We start from the raw sequence: 18319 nt of genomic DNA on the forward strand, positions 1-18319 counted from the left end.
ATTATGAGTTTGCAACCAGGGAAAACCCAGAACAATAGTATCATGCAGATTGTGCAGCACCAAAAATGTACAATTTTCCTGGTGGTCTGGGGCGACCCACATTATCACCTGGGTCCAAAACTGAGGTTTATTCTCTGCCAAAGGAGTAGCATCAATACCCCTCAAAGGAATAGGCGTCCACAGGGGTATCATGGGGAAACCACAACGTTTAGCAAAGTCCAAATCCATCAGATTCAAAGCTGCTCCTGAATCTACAAAAGCCTTAGTGGAAAATGTGGATAAGGAGCAGATCAGAGTAATTGCCAAAAGAAACTTAGGTTGTACAACCACAGCAAATGTGTGTGCAAAGCGTTTCTCTCGTTTAGGGCAGACAGAAATATTGTGAGAGGTGTCGCCACAGAAAAAACAGGGTATTACGCCTTCTAAACTCCTGACGTTGCGCCCTAGACAAAACCCCATCACATTGCATAGGTTCAGACGTTTGTTCAAAAGGTGGCAGCGCCTCCCGTGTAGTTTTACGTTCAGTTCACGTAAACGCCAATCAGCTTGAATGGCTAATGACATAGAATCATCAAGACCAGAGGGAACAGGAAATCCCACCATAACATCTTTTACGGTCTCTGATAAACCCGAAAGAGAGCTGCCAATGCACCATCATTCCATGTAGTAAGGACAGCCCACTTTCTGAATTTTTGACACTATAACTCTGCAGAATCCTGACCCTGGTTCAATGCCAATAGGGCTTTCTCAGCCTGATCAATAGCCTTAGGTTCATCACACAACAACCCCAAGGCTTGAAAAAATGTGTCCACATTAGTCAGAATAGAATTTTCAGGTGTCAGGGAAAAAGCCCCATCCTGGGGATTGTCGCGCAGCAAGGAGATGACAATTTTAACCTGCTGCGCAGAGCTCCCTGATGAGTTAGACTTCAAGGCAAGAAATAATTTACAATTATTCTTAAAATTCTAAAATTTAGACCGATCCCCAGAAAACACATCAGGAGTAGGGATTTATGGTTCACCAGCATGTGACTGAGCGAGATAGGCGGAAATTCCCCGCACTTCAGCAGCAAGCTGCTCCACACGATCAGACAATTGCTTAATCTCCATTAAAGAAAAAATCCTCCTACAGCCCCAGAGAAAAAGAGGAAAAAATACATATAAAAAAAAAATTCTGACACTTTTTTTTTTTTTTTTACAATTCTTTCCTGCTTTTAAATACCCTAGAATCTGCGGTATGGCTGGTGATTCTGTTATGATTGGGTCACCGAGGAGGAAAACAAGACCAAGCTAAGTCACAGAAAACCAGAGAAGTTGGTAACTAAGAGGATTGCAGACCCCTGATCCTAACCACACAACTAGAAGTAGCCGTGGAGCATACCTATGATGATTCTAGACGCCTTTTCACTGCTGGAGGACTAAATAAGTCTAAAGCAAGAAAAGGGAAAATGTAAACAGCCCCAGAGCAGACCCCAAAGGAATAGACAGCCCCCACACATGTATTGACGGTGAGACAAGATGAAAACACAAACACAGATAGGAAAATAGGCCGAGCAAATGATGGGGCCCACACTAACTGGAAAGGACAGGAAAGGAAAGATACTGTCTGCAATCATGCCAAAAAACCCTGCAAAAATGTCCAACACTTCTGATAGCAAAAAACCCTGAAGTCACTAGACTTCCCCTACTATATCAGCACTCTGGCATATTCTGAGAACAGAGCAAAAAGAGGCCAATCTAATAAGGGACAAAAAACAAACTGGCACATACAGCGACACAAGAATGGAAATTCAGCACAGCCCCAGCTGAGGCTGGCTAACTACACAAAAACTGAATAGACCAAAACAAATCAAGTGTGAACAATAGCAGAGGACACTTAGCTTGAGAAGGCAGGAACTGAACTGGAAACTAGTTCCAAAGGAGGCAGGAAAAAATCACCAGCATGGGAAGAGGGAGTCGGCTGTCTTAAATCCAGTCTGAGACTCCAGATGTCCAATCCTCGTCCTCATTATCAGGTGGCAGGTCTCTGTTAATTAGATCAACTTCATTACCTCCTGCCAAAACCAGAGGGAGCCCGGAAAGAGAACTCACGACTCCTCTGTCAACACAACCAGCTCCTTCACCAGAAACCAGAGGCAGACCAGAAAATGAGTTCACTACAGTGTCGGGTTCTTGTCGCTGCACAGCAGGAATCCTTATCCTTGCCTTCAGCAGTCTCCCATTCCTCTTTGGCCACAGAGGAGGCAGATTCGTCGATCCCGGCGCTAAGCTCAGACTAGCACTGTGGGTTTGGTTGCTGCTGCCACCTCTGGTCCAGCTATATCAACGCATGCTGGTCAGCAGCGAGCTACTCCAGCGACTAAGTCCTCCTTTCGGTCCACTGAGCATGCCAGTGGGATGATTTCCCATTGGAGATCGGAGGTCCCATGCTCAGGTCCTTCTCCAGCTTGGATTGGACCATCAGGAAGGTCCCGGAAGGACGCTGCTATAAAAGGGTCGCATGGCCACTCGGCCATGCTCTAGTATAGACTGCATTATCAGACTATGTGGAGTGAGTGTTGCATCCATGTATGAATGTGTCTGGTGAATGACTTATTACGAAACCCCTACCCTTGTACGCATGTGTTGTGCAGCTTAGCCTGTTAAGCACTGAGGCTTAGGTGTAGGTAGTGGCAGAGTCTGACTGGCATCAGTGTCCACCGGTGGCTCTGCACGCCACGGTGCACTTGCTCGACACTCCACCATAGTCAACATCTATAGTGGCATCCACAGCTGCAACGCCGCACGCTCAGAAGGTCTAGAGGGACTCTGACCCCGTGTCCTTAGGGCAGAGTTTTGTGACCCCATTCTGTGAGCTCCATTGCTGAGCTCTGTGAGCTTAAACAGGCTCCGGCATTTATGTTCTGCCGTAGTGCGGCTCTGTGTGGTAACAGAGTTCACCCTGTACACACCAGGTGACGTTAACCCATGTGTTCTTCCTTTATACCGCCATTTTTATTTTTTTTTCCGTATATGTACCTACTTACTGTCAATGTAATGCCTTTATGCATCTGTATCTGTACTTGTTCCTGCCTTGCTGCTGTAATGCTCTGAATTTCCCCATGGAGGGACGATTAAAGGATTATCTGATTATCTTATATAGCGTCCGCCATTACCGAGCAGCAGTTACCATCTCTGCACGGTGGACCCCGGGCTGCGAACGCACCTTATACCTTCTTTATTATTTGGTGCGTTCCGCCAGCCCGTAACACCTTGTTTAGCTGTATAAACAATTATATGCTAGTACAAACAAGATGGGAATGTCCAGCCATCATACCGCACAGGAAGGAGACGGGTTCTGTGTCCCAGAGAAGAATATGCTTTGATCTGTCATCTGCATATCATCCCAAGGACAAAAGCAAAAGACATTGTGAAGATGATGGCGGAAGCAGGTAAGATTGTGTCAATATCCACAGTGAAACAAGTACTGTATCAACATGGGCTGAAAGAACACTCTGCCAGGAAGAAGTCATTACTCCAAAAGAAACGTAAAAAAGCCAGATTAATATTTGCAATTACACACAGGAAGAAAGACGTTAATTTTTGGAGACATGTCCTGTGATCTGATGAAACTAAAGTGGAACTTTTTGGGCATAATGATCATCGTTACATTTGGAGGAAAAAGGGAGAAGCTTGGAAACCTAAGAACACCATGCCAACTGTGAAACACGGTGAGGACAGCATCACGTTGTGGGGTTGTTTTGCTGCAGGAGGGACTGGTGCACTTCACAAAATAGATGGCATAATGAGAAAAGAAGATTATGTGGCAATACTGAAGCAACATCTCAAGACATCAGCGAGGAAGTTAAAGCTTGGGCGGAAATGGGTCTTCCAAATGGACATTGACCCAAAGCATACTGCCAAAATGGTAACAAAGTGGCTTAAGGATAATAAAGTCAATGTTTTGGAGTGGCCATGACAAAGCCCTGATCTCAATGCTATTGAAAAATTTATGGGCAAAGCTGAAAAGGCAGGTGCGAGCAAGGCGACCTACAAACCTGGATCAGTTACACCAGTTCTGTCAGGTATACTTCTAGTTTCAATTGTAGATGGTATAAACCAACATGAAGGGAAAAATAAACACAGCCCCTTGGGCAAAACAGAAAAGCCAAAAAAAAAAAAGAAATTACCGGAAGCGGTTGGTCGCAGTTATTTTGGCTAAAGGTTGTGCAACCAAGTATTAGGCTGAGGGTGCCAATACTTTTGTCTGGCCCATTTTTGGAGTTTTGTGTGAAATGATCAATGTTTTGCTTTTTGCTTCATTCTCTTTTGCGTTTTTTCATTTAAGACAAATTAAATGAAGATAATAATACCAAAGAATTTGTGTTTGCAATCATTTTCAGGAAGAAACTGACTATTATCTGACAGAATTGCAGGGGTGTTAATACTTTTGGCCACAACTGTAAACGTCCATCCACCGAGGCCATGTAGCTGAGGATATGATTCTGAGCGTCACGCTGCTGCGCCAGCTCCTGTTGTAGGCCAGCCAGCTGAGCAGCGTTACCCGGGTCAGAGGATTGGAGAGCGGAGAAGCACGCATCCATAGATTTCATAAAGGGCATTATGCGCGTCTGATTCTCCCATTAAAAAACTAACTCTTTCTGAGTGAGTAGCTGTGACCCCAGCGGGGTCCATGGCCTGTTTATCTGTTATGGTTGTGCTATGATGGGAAAGGATACTGAAACAACTCTGAAGTGGACCCTCTGGGTCACGGCTCCAGAGCCCCCGCGGGTGAGCGGACCAGGTGGAGCCACCCCCTATACAGGGAGTGTTAGGGGAAGGCCCACAGGAGATGAAACAGTGACAGCCGGAGCCAAAGGGGTGACTGGGGTAGGTAAACAGGGAGACAGAGGTAGAGAGCCTGGGCAGTAGCAGGACTGGAAGTTGCTGAGACCATGGAGTGAGAGAGACGTAGAGACCAGGAGGACCAGGGAATGACGGAGGCTGGAGGCTGCAAGAGAGAGAGAGATATGTAGTAACAGCGCGGACAGTACCTTCAGAGTGGACAGACAAGGAGACCCACAGACCAAAGGTACAAAGAGGCTACCAGGGATGGTGGTACGGAGGAAGACACAGGAGCAGGGCCAGAGACTTGGACACAGAGCAAGCAAGAGAAGGAGTACACGAAAGCTGCCAGAGGTAGTGCAGACAGTAGATAAGGTAGCTGAGAGGGGCCTGCAGGAAGAGTGAACGCTGGCCGAGAGGACAGTGTCACCGCACCAGATAAACAGGCGTCTTACCTGGGAAGATGCAGAGAAGAAATAGACGGTGGGCGCCGCCATGTTGGGGGCGGGGCCAGCCGCGTCACAGATCCCAGGAGTCAGAGCGCCTGGTGGACGCAGGTGCACTGAGCCGACGCCGGGGACACCGAACGTCAGGAGCAGGAGCACGCTGTGGAGCGCGCCGGGATCGTGCAGGTAAGTAACGGCGTCAGCGGGGAGGCGTGACAACACCATCTGTCCCAGAGGATCTGGCTGCAGCGTCGGCTCAACAACATTCGTTGCCGAACACCACAGGTGGCGTCACAATTGATTCATTCATAAACTCTAATCATCATAAGCACACTGAACATTCCCCTTTTACAATGGGCGCACAGGGCCACGGGCTGGGTCCCAGCTGCTGTGACATCTCCCATTGAAGCTCATCGGGCCCGGTACCCAGTACCCCACAGCTATGGGAGGGCGACCCATTGGTACTAGAGAAGAGCAAATGTGCTCAAATAAGGCGTTAACCGAGCATATTCGTGAGCATATTCGTGTGCTAACCGAGTGCCTTTGTAGTGCTTTAATACTATGTTCGAGTCCCCGCTCCTACATGTCTCATGGGTGTTTGAGAGACGAAACACATGCAGGGATTGCCAAACAAATATATGCATTATCATTATTGTAGTGACACACAGATTAAACCAATATAATTAGGATGTGTCACAGTGGAAAGGTGCATGCACTCCCAGCTCTGTGCTACTCATTGCATTTGTTGCTCTGCTTCTTCTTGTGTCAGGCCACTATACTGAGTCCTTTTGCAGCTCTTCTAACTCTGCTGCATTTCCCTGCTGTCGCCACATGGCTATAGGGAGATGCAGGCAGATCTTGCAGGAACTTAACCTTGCTGTGTCCTGCAACTTCCTCAGTGTATCCCTAGACAGCATTGGGTTTATTAGTCAACTTTGTAGATTGTGAGCCCTCACGAGATGGGTCTTCTCTCATCTTGTACCAGTCGTGACTTGTATGGTTTAAGATTACTGTACTTGTATGTATTATGTATAACCCTCCTCACATGTAAAGCGCCATGGAATAAATGGCGCTATAATAATAAATAATAATAATAATCACTCCTCCTATCAACCCTTGTCTGAATGTTGGTTCGTAGTTATTTAGTCTGCTAATGTCCTTGTTTGTATTGTTTCTCCCGTTTTCGACCGGCTTGCATACCAGTCCTGTCTGATCTCTTCACTCCTGACCTCAGCTACGTATGTAGAACCTGTGATGCCTGCCCTGACCCAGGATTGTCTGACCACATCTTTGCATTTGTCCTCCTGTACTTCATACCATTGTCTCGACCTTCCAATCAGCTGATGTAGACCCAGGGACTGTCCTGGAGTGGTACCTGGTGACTAACTGCAGCCAAGTCTATCATCACAATCAGAGGCTCTAGTGAATACTGGGTAGTCACTTAGTTACGCCCCTCTGGGGTAAGCCTGGCCCATAGCACGGTGGATCCACAGCCACCAGCATTACAGGATGCGCATCTTCAGTTCTCAAAAACATGCATTGCTCGGCTTGGGAGCCCACATATACACACACAGGTCTTTCACAACTCCCATTTTGTGCTAAAACTCTCTGGTGCTTTATTTTACAAATAATTGAGATCACATAGCAGTTCTTACATTTTATGATAAGCTGAAATTATTGGCTCATGTGCCCATATCACTACAAGTGGAATGAGTAAGAAAAAATGGAGTTTAATGGTGCTGTCTCTGGAAAACAGAATAAAACTGCTAGATTTATTAACAGTAGCTAAAAAACAAAATACAAGACAATGGTTATGGCTACTACAGGATGAAATATGGAGTCATCATACCCATAATCACACATGAAAAAACAGTGTATCATAATAGAGGATGCCCTCAGAAGCTTAAGAAGATATGGGACATATGGAGCTCATCGGGGTATATGGTCTTTCACAACTGATGTGTTATTTATATTAGCAGTTAAAGGTTACTTATAGTTTGGCGATGTAGGTGGAACTCTTACGGTGGGCAGCAGAAGGTTTTATTGTTATTGTTACATCTGAACAGTCTAAATTCTGATCATAGAAGGGTAACCTGTATATTGTTTCTATGCTTCTTCAACACAAATTAGGTTTTAAAATGTTTTGCTAATATCAAACTCTGCAGTGATACGTCTACCTGAACAACTCCTTTTATATACCTTTTGAAGAATAATGCATATTGCTGTACTTTAGTTTCCTACTTCTTAATAAGTCTTTTGGAATACATGTATAAAGCTAGTTTCAAACTAGCGTTCGGCAGGGCTGCGTACTTCCTCCTTTCTTCCTCTATTAAGCTCCACCCACTGCCACACCTCTTCCATTCAGCTCCGCCTACGTCAGCATGCATCCTGTGTACCTATCTTTAACATTGGGTACGCAGGCCATGTGAATGTATACGGATGCCTGCGCATGCGTCGTTTTGACACTGGTCCCAATGCAGCATGTCAAAACAACACATGCGTAGGGATCCGCATACATTTGCATGGCCTGTGTACCCAATGTTAAAGATAGGTACGCAGGACGCATGCTGACTGCTGACTTATGCGGAGCTGAATGAAAGAGGTGCGGCAGTGGGCTGGGCTTAACGGAGGAAGAAAGGAGAAAGTATGCAGCCCTCCGCAGCACTGTCGAACGCTAGTGTGAAACTAACCTTATTGTTGTGGAAAAAAGACCATCCAAATTTTTAAAATCTGACTAGTGTCACTTTATATGGTAATAACTCTGGAACGTTTCAACATATCTCGTTGATTTTGAGATTGTTTTTTCGTGCCTCACATACTTTATGATAATGGTAAATTTAGGTCTATAGGTTTTGCATTTATTTATAAAAATATCCAAAATTTTACGAAAATTTCAAAAAATGTGCAATTTTCAAACCTTGATTGATTATTCCTTTAAGGCACTGTGTGTGCAGTGCAAGGGGAGGCTATATAGTGGTGTATCAGTGGTGTTGGTTGTTGGGCTGCCTTCTAAGGCTTCCTGACAGGCTGGCATTGCTGTTTACCCACTGCTCCGCAAACTGCTTTTTTAAAAGCAATCCAATCTCCCTTATCCTCTAGTCACTTTGGTCACAGCTGCGCCATCGAGCCTGTCACATAGCACTCAGATATTCATTGGGCCTCAAACTGCTTAAGCAATCCCAATTTTTTTTTTTTGTCCTGCTGAGAAGAAAAAAAAAACTGCTTCTGCTGCTGATAGCAATTTGGCCTGCACAACACACCAGTCACTGTGTGCAGTGCAAGGGGAGGCTATATAGTGGTGTATCAGTGGTGTTGGTTGTTGGGCTGCCTTTTAAGGCTTCCTGACAGGCTGGCATTGCTGTTTACCCACTGCTCCGCAAACTGCTTTTTTAAAAGCAATCCAATCTCCCTTATCCTCTAGTCACTTTGGTCACAGCTGTGCCATCGAGCCTGTCACATAGCGCTCAGATATTCATTGGGCCTCACACAATCCAAAAGTGTCCAGTGTCCAAAAGTGTGTGCAGATATTCAAAATCTCCCTTATCCTCTAGTCACTTTTGTCACAGCAGTGCCATCGAGCCTGTCACATAGCGCTGAGATATCAGTGGGCCTCACACAATCCAAAAGTGTCCAGTGCCCAAAAGTGTGTGCAGATATTCAAAATCTCCCTTATCCTCTAGTCACTTAGGTCACAGCAGTGCCATCGAGCCTGTCACATAGCGCTGAGATAACAGTGGGCCTCACACAATCCAAAAGTGTCCAGTGTCCAAAAGTGTGTGCAGATATTCAAAATCTCCCTTATCCTCTAGTCACTTTTGTCACAGCAGTGCCATTGAGCCTGTCACATAGCGCTGAGATATCAGTGGGCCTCACACAATCCAAAAGTGTCCACTGTCCAAAAGTGTGTGCAGATATTCAAAATCTCCCTTATCCTCTAGTCACTTTTGTCACAGCAGTGCCATCGAGCCTGTCACATAGCGCTGAGATATCAGTGGGCCTCACACAATCCAAAAGTGTCCAGTGTCCAAAAGTGTGTGCAGATATTCAAAATCTCCCTTGTCCTCTAGTCACTTTTGTCACAGCAGTGCCATCGAGCCTGTCACATAGCGCTGAGATATCAGTGGGCCTCACACAATCCAAAAGTGTCCAGTGTCCAAAAGTGTGTGCAGATATTCAAAATCTCCCTTATCCTCTAGTCACTTTTGTCACAGCAGTGCCATCGAGCCTGTCACATAGCGCTGAGATATCAGTGGGCCTCACACAATCCAAAAGTGTCCAGTGTCCAAAAGTGTGTGCAGATATTCAAAATCTCCCTTATCCTCTGGTCACTTTTGTCACAGCAGTGCCATCGAGCCTGTCACATAGCGCTGAGATATCAGTGGGCCTCACACAATCCAAAAGCATCCAGTGTCCAAAAGTGTGTGCAGATATTCAAAATCTCCCTTATCCTCTAGTCACTTTTGTCACAGCAGTGCCATCGAGCCTGTCACATAGCGCTGAGATATCAGTGGGCCTCACACAATCCAAAAGTGTCCAGTGTCCAAAAGTGTGTGCAGATATTCAAAATCTCCCTTATCCTCTAGTCACTTAGGTCACAGCAGTGCCATCGAGCCTGTCACATAGCGCTGAGATAACAGTGGGCCTCACACAATCCAAAAGTGTCCACTGTCCAAAAGTGTGTGCAGATATTCAAAATCTCCCTTATCCTCTAGTCACTTTTGTCACAGCAGTGCCATCGAGCCTGTCACATAGCGCTGAGATATCAGTGGGCCTCACACAATCCAAAAGTGTCCAGTGTCCAAAAGTGTGTGCAGATATTCAAAATCTCCCTTATCCTCTAGTCACTTTTGTCACAGCAGTGCCATCGAGCCTGTCACATAGCGCTGAGATATCCGTGGGCCTCACACAATACAAAAGTGTCCAGTGTCCAAAAGTGTGTGCAGATATTCAAAATCTCCCTTATCCTCTAGTCACTTTTGTCACAGCAGTGCCATCGAGCCTGTCACATAGCGCTGAGATATCAGTGGGCCTCACACAATCCAAAAGTGTCCAGTGTCCAAAAGTTTGTGCAGATATTCAAAATCTCCCTTATCCTCTAGTCACTTAGGTCACAGCAGTGCCATCGAGCCTGTCACATAGCGCTGAGATAACAGTGGGCCTCACACAATCCAAAAGTGTCCACTGTCCAAAAGTGTGTGCAGATATTCAAAATCTCCCTGATCCTCTAGTCACTTTTGTCACAGCAGTGCCATCGAGCCTGTCACATAGCGCTGAGATATCAGTGGGCCTCACACAATCCAAAAGTGTCCAGTGTCCAAAAGTGTGTGCAGATATTCAAAATCTCCCTTATCCTCTAGTCACTTTTGTCACAGCAGTGCCATCGAGCCTGTCACATAGCACTGAGATATCAGTGGGCCTCACACAATCCAAAAGTGTCCAGTGTCCACAAGTGTCTGCTGAAATTCAAAATCTCCCTTATCCTCTAGTCACTTAGGTCACAGCAGTGCCATCGAGCCTGTCACATAGCGCTGAGATAACAGTGGGCCTCACACAATCCAAAAGTGTCCACTGTCCAAAAGTGTGTGCAGATATTCAAAATCTCCCTTATCCTCTAGTCACTTTTGTCACAGCAGTGCCATCGAGCCTGTCACATAGCGCTGAGATATCAGTGGGCCTCACACAATCCAAAAGTGTCCAGTGTCCAAAAGTGTGTGCAGATATTCAAAATCTCCCTTATCCTCTAGTCACTTTTGTCACAGCAGTGCCATCGAGCCTGTCACATAGCGCTGAGATATCCGTGGGCCTCACACAATACAAAAGTGTCCAGTGTCCAAAAGTGTGTGCAGATATTCAAAATCTCCCTTATCCTCTAGTCACTTTTGTCACAGCAGTGCCATCGAGCCTGTCACATAGCGCTGAGATATCAGTGGGCCTCACACAATCCAAAAGTGTCCAGTGTCCAAAAGTGTGTGCAGATATTCAAAATCTCCCTTATCCTCTAGTCACTTAGGTCACAGCAGTGCCATCGAGCCTGTCACATAGCGCTGAGATAACAGTGGGCCTCACACAATCCAAAAGTGTCCACTGTCCAAAAGTGTGTGCAGATATTCAAAATCTCCCTTATCCTCTAGTCACTTTTGTCACAGCAGTGCCATCGAGCCTGTCACATAGCGCTGAGATATCAGTGGGCCTCACACAATCCAAAAGTGTCCAGTGTCCAAAAGTGTGTGCAGATATTCAAAATCTCCCTTATCCTCTAGTCACTTTTGTCACAGCAGTGCCATCGAGCCTGTCACATAGCGCTGAGATATCAGTGGGCCTCACACAATCCAAAAGTGTCCAGTGTCCAAAAGTGTGTGCAGATATTCAAAATCTCCCTTATCCTCTAGTCACTTAGATCACAGCAGTGCCATCGAGCCTGTCACATAGCGCTGAGATAACAGTGGGCCTCACACAATACAAAAGTGTCCAGTGTCCAAAAGTGTGTGCAGATATTCAAAATCTCCCTTATCCTCTAGTCACTTTTGTCACAGCAGTGCCATCGAGCCTGTCACATAGCGCTGAGATATCAGTGGGCCTCACACAATCCAAAAGTGTCCAGTGTCCAAAAGTGTGTGCAGATATTCAAAATCTCCCTTATCCTCTAGTCACTTTTGTCACAGCAGTGCCATCGAGCCTGTCACATAGCGCTGAGATATCAGTGGGCCTCACACAATCCAAAAGTGTCCAGTGTCCAAAAGTGTGTGCAGATATTCAAAATCTCCCTTATCCTCTAGTCACTTTTGTCACAGCAGTGCCATCGAGCCTGTCACATAGCGCTGAGATATCAGTGGGCCTCACACAATCCAAAAGTGTCCAGTGTCCAAAAGTGTGTGCAGATATTCAAAATCTCCCTTATCCTCTAGTCACTTTTGTCACAGCAGTGCCATCGAGCCTGTCACATAGCGCTGAGATATCAGTGGGCCTCACACAATCCAAAAGTGTCCAGTGTCCAAAAGTGTGTGCAGATATTCAAAATCTCCCTTATCCTCTAGTCACTTTTGTCACAGCAGTGCCATCGAGCCTGTCACATAGCGCTGAGATATCAGTGGGCCTCACACAATCCAAAAGTGTCCAGTGTCCAAAAGTGTGTGCAGATATTCAAAATCTCCCTTATCCTCTAGTCACTTTTGTCACAGCAGTGCCATCGAGCCTGTCACATAGCGCTGAGATATCAGTGGGCCTCACACAATCCAAAAGTGTCCAGTGTCCAAAAGTGTGTGCAGATATTCAAAATCTCCCTTATCCTCTAGTCACTTAGGTCACAGCAGTGCCATCGAGCCTGTCACATAGCGCTGAGATAACAGTGGGCCTCACACAATCCAAAAGTGTCCAGTGTCCAAAAGTGTGTGCAGATATTCAAAATCTCCCTTATCCTCTAGTCACTTTTGTCGCAGCAGTGCCATCGAGCCTGTCACATAGCGCTGAGATATCAGTGGGCCTCACACAATCCAAAAGTGTCCACTGTCCAAAAGTGTGTGCAGATATTCAAAATCTCCCTTATCCTCTAGTCACTTAGGTCACAGCAGTGCCATCGAGCCTGTCACATAGCGCTGAGATAACAGTGGGCCTCACACAATCCAAAAGTGTCCAGTGTCCAAAAGTGTGTGCAGATATTCAAAATCTCCCTTATCCTCTAGTCACTTTTGTCACAGCAGTGCCATCGAGCCTGTCACATAGCGCTGAGATATCAGTGGGCCTCACACAATCCAAAAGTGTCCAGTGTCCAAAAGTGTGTGCAGATATTAAAAATCTCCCTTATCCTCTAGTCACTTTTGTCACAGCAGTGCCATCGAGCCTGTCACATAGCGCTGAGATATCAGTGGGCCTCACACAATCCAAAAGTGTCCAGTGTCCAAAAGTGTGTGCAGATATTCAAAATCTCCCCTGTCCTATAGACACCTTGTACCTTGTTTTACATTACTATATAGTTTGTTGGATTTTGTCTACATTTCTACCAAAAATGAGGATGGCTGGTGGAAGAGGCCGTGGAATTGGGCGGGGGTTGGCAGCTGGTAATGATGGTGTTGGTGGTGGATCTGATGGTAGTGGCAAGAGCAAAATAGGACCGAATGCAGGAGGTGCTGACCCTGCGTCATCGTCTGGCTACATAAGGCCTCGAACGCTTAGTTTTCTAGGAGTTGGCAAACCGCTTTTAAAGCCAGAGCATCAGGAAAAAGTTTTGTCTTACATTGCTGACTCAGCCTCCAGCTCTATCGCCTCCTCTTCTTCAGTTGTAAAAAGTAAAAGCACTGAGTCGTCATTGGAGGCTCATGTTCATGAACGACACCTTTCCTTGTGTCCTTCACCCCAACCAAGATTGAAGGATGACGCAGGCCATACTACTGCTAACTCCATGGAGCTGTTTTCACATACCATGCCTGGATTATCAAGTGAAATGGTGAATTACCCAGGCCAAGATGAATCTGACATGGAGTGCACTGATGCACAGCCGCTGATGGATGATTCTGCTGGTACATTCACTCAGAGCACTACATTGTCCTCGCAGTGTACAGAGCCAGATTCTGACCCTGATGAGACTCAGGTGCCCCTTCCCGCACACTATACCACCATACACGGTGACACAGAGGAAGGTGCACATGACATAGAAGAGGAGGTGATGGATGACCCAGTTGTTGACCCAGATTGGCATCCATTGGGGGAAGAGGGTGCTGCTTCCAATAGCTCAGATGAGGAGCATCCACAGCAGACATCGACATCGCAACAGCTGTTATCTGGCAGGCCCGGAGCACTCCAAAGACAGGTTCCAAACATCAAAAGAGTTGCTGGACAGCTTGTCCAGAGGGTGAAAAGATCACAGCGTGCTAGGCCGCAAAATGTCTGCCAAAGTAGGAAGAGTGCAGTGTGGCACTTTTTTTGAACAAAATCCTCATGATCAGGCCAAGGTTATCTGTAAGAAGTGCGCAAAGACCTTTAGCCGAGGGAAAAATCTGAAAAATTTGAATACCAGTTGCATGCTTAGACATTTAACCAGCATGCACTTGCAAGCGTGGACACAACACCAAACCTCAAGTGCCACATGTGCAACTGATCACAACGAAGGTTGTCAGCAACGCTACATTGTTTCCCCCACTGTAAGCCCACCGGTTAGCACAGCAGCAAATGTTGAGGTGTCGTTGCAAGACCACAGCAGTCAGGGATCCCACTGTTATATCAACGAAAGACTGATTCTAGGCCATCAGAAAGAACACCAACTCCATCACCATCATCAACCCTCTCTCAGTCCGCCCTGTCCACCGCTACTTCCACCATATGCAGCTCTCAAGTCCAGCTCACCCTCCCAGACACTATGAGTAGGTCAAGAAAGTACTCAGTCTCTCATCCGCGTACACTGGGTTTGAACGCCCACATTGCCAAACTAATCTCGTTTGAGATGATGCCCTTTCGGTTGGTGGAAAGCACAGCTTTCCGCAAACTCATGGCCTATGCAGTACCACGCTATGACCTACCCAGTCGCCACTTCTTCTCTCGCAAAGCCATCCCAGCCCTCCACCATCATGTGAAAGACCGCATTGTTCATGCACTCAAGCAGTCAGTGAGCGGAAAGGTGCACCTCACAACTGATGCATGGTCCAGTCGGCATGGCCAGGGCCGTTACGTGTCCATCACTGCGCACTGGGTTAATGTGGTGGATGCAGGGTCCACAGGGGACAGCGGTGGTGGGACAGTGCTGCCTAGCCCACGGTATAGGAAACAGTTGGCTGTAGGCGTTCGACCCTCCTCCTCCTCCTCCTCCTCCAGAAGCGAAAGCTCGTCCACAGAGCGCAGTCGTACGAGCACTCCATCTGCAGCTGCCACTGTTGCACACGATGTGTCCCCCTATCGAGCAGCTAGTGGAAAGCGTCAGCAGGCTGTGTTGCAGATGATGTGTTTGGGCGACAGACACACCGCCGAGGTGCTGGCCGAGTACTTGAAGCGACAAACTGAGTCATGGCTGGGCAGTGTACATCTTGAGGCAGGCAAGGTAGTTAGTGATAACGGCCGTAATTTTGTGGCAGCCATAGCCCTTTCAAAACTCAGCCACATACCTTGCTTGGCTCACACCTTGAACCTGGTGGTGCAGTGCTTCCTCAAAAATTATCCAGAGTTAACAGCCCTGCTCCATAAGGTGCGAAGACTGTGCGCGCACATCCGCCGGTCACCTGTACACTCCGTTCGTATGCAGAAGCTGCAGCGATTGCTCCACCTTCCCAACCACCGCCTCATTATCGACATTGCAACAAGGTGGAACTCCACCCTGCACATGGTGGAGCGGCTGTGCGAGCAGAGGCAGGCCATAATGCATTTGTGGGAGGATACACGGCCAGGCACTTTGAGAGCAGACATGGAGTTGACAGGTGTGCAGTGGTCGAAGCTGAAAGACCTTTGTAAAGTCCTTCAGTGTTTTGAGGAATGCACACGGCTGGTAAGCGCAGACGACGCCATCCTAAGCATGAGTATCCCACTTATGCGTCTGCTCATGCAAACTTTGACGCACCTTAAGGAGCAGGCGTCTGCAGCCAATGTTGATGAGGAGGAAGAGGAGGAGGGAATCCTTGATGACATTCAGCCATTGTCTGCTCAGGGACCTCTCCTGGACGAGGTGGAGGAAGAAGAGGAGGAGGAGGATGATGATGGGGATGATTACTTAGGGGAGGAGGATGCATCTCGTGGGGCAAGTGAAAATGTTGGCGTGGCAAGTTCTGGTACAGGGTTTGTGCGTGACTGGAGGGATGTGGATTTGCCAGAAAGTGCTCCTCCACCCAGCACTCGCAGTGCATCATTGACACCGGGAACATTGGCCCACATGTCAGATTATGCCTTGCGGATCCTAAAAAGGGACCCCCGCATTGCCAAAATGATGAACGATGATGACTACTGGTTGGCCAGCATCCTGGATCCACGCTATAAAGGCAAATTACAAAACATCATGCCACAGGAGAACCTTGACCTAATATTGGCTAATAAACAAGCAACTCTGGTAAATCGGTTGCTTGAGGCATTCCCAGCACACAGCAGCGGTGATGGTTCTCACACGAGCCGTACGGGCCGGGGGCAGCTTCGCAGAGGTGTTCGTGGTGCACACAGCAGAAGTGGCGTTGGAGACAGGGGTTTCATGACAATGTTGTGGACTGATTTTTCAAATACCGCTCACACAACTGGTAATACTGCATCGATGGAAAGTGACAGGAGACAGCAGTTGTCAACTATGGTTACAAACTACTTTTCCTCCCATATCGATGTTCTCCCACACAGGTCATTCCCCTTTGACTATTGGGCCGCTAAACTGGACACCTGGCCTGAATTGGCACAATATGCCTTACAGGAGCTCGCTTGCCCAGCTGCAAGTGTGCTATCGGAAAGAGTCTTCAGTGCAGCTGGATCAATCCTGACAGAAAAAAGGACCCGTCTGTCAACCCAAAATGTGGATGATCTAACCTTCATTAAAATGAACCACGCATGGGTTTCCAAGGATTTTGTCCCACCTTCCCCTGATGACACATAGGTTGACAGAAAAATGGCTTGCTTTGGTCCACCTCTTCCTGGTACTTCACCTATTTCGCCTTTTGCATCAGCTGAATGTCCAACATCAACATATGCCACTTTCTAAAACTCCCTAACTGTGCTGCCTCCCCCCCCATGGCCGGGGTCACCACCTAGCGCACGACACAGTGCGAGTGCCGTTGCCCTGGACAGGTGGGTAGGCCGACTCTTGGGCGCGGGCACTGGCACAGGGTCCCTCATAGTGCAATCAAGTGTCTCTGACGGTGGTGGTGCACACCCGCCGTCAGACACACCGCTGTACTATGAGGGGCCCAGTGCCAGTACCGACGCCCACGAGTGGGCCCCCCTTGCTTGGGCAGGGCCCCAGCATTTGCAATCTTTACCTCTCCCTGCTCCTCCGCTGTGTAATCTGGGCCGTCAAATCCATACTGTGCCTGACACCGTCTGAGCCTGCCTCCTGATGTATAGACATATATTTTGAATGTGTACGCTATCCATACATGTTATCCGGGGATACGGTACCCTTTCTAACCTTTGTGCAATCACGTGCAATCCATACTGGGCCTAACACCGTCTGAGCCTGCCTCATTCTGTATAGACATATATTTTGAATGTGTACGCTATCCATACATGTTATCCGGGGATACGGTACCCTTTCTAACCTTTGTGCAATCACGTGCAATCCATACTGGGCCTAACACCGTCTGAGCCTGCCTCATGCTGTATAGACATATATTTTGAATGTGTACGCTATCCATACATGTTATCCGGTGATACGGTACCCTTTCTAACCTTTGTGCAATCACGTGCAATCCATACTGGGCCTAACACGGTCTGAGCCAGCCTCCTGAGACATATATTTTGAATGTGTACGCTATCCATACATGTTATCCAGGGATACGGTACCCTTTCTAACCTTTGTGCAATCACGTGCAATCCATACTGGGCCTAACACCGTCTGAGCCTGCCTCATGCTGTATAGACATATATTTTGAATGTGTACGCTATCCATACATGTTATCCGGGGATACGGTACCCTTTCTAACCTTTGTGCAATCACGTGCAATCCATACTGGGCCTAACACCGTCTGAGCCAGCCTCCTGAGACATATATTTTGAATGTGTACGCTATCCATACATGTTATCTGGGGATACGGTACCCTTTCTAACCTTTGTGCAATCACGTGCAATCCATACTGGGCCTAACACCGTCTGAGCCTGCCTCATGCTGTATAGACATATATTTTGAATGTGTACGCTATCCATACATGTTATCCGGGGATACGGTACCCTTTCTAACCTTTGTGCAATCACGTGCAATCCATACTGGGCCTAACACCGTCTGAGCCTGCCTCCTGAGACATATATTTTGAATGTGTATGCTATCCATACATGTTATCTGGGGATACGGTACCCTTTCTAACCTTTGTGCAATCACGTGCAATCCATACTGGGCCTAACACCGTCTGAGCCTGCCTCATGCTGTATAGACATATATTTTGAATG

Source organism: Dendrobates tinctorius, unplaced genomic scaffold, assembly GCF_039654945.1.
Source record: "Dendrobates tinctorius isolate UK_male_01 unplaced genomic scaffold, ASM3965494v1 ptg000127l, whole genome shotgun sequence".
Taxonomy (NCBI): Eukaryota; Metazoa; Chordata; class Amphibia; order Anura; family Dendrobatidae; genus Dendrobates; species Dendrobates tinctorius.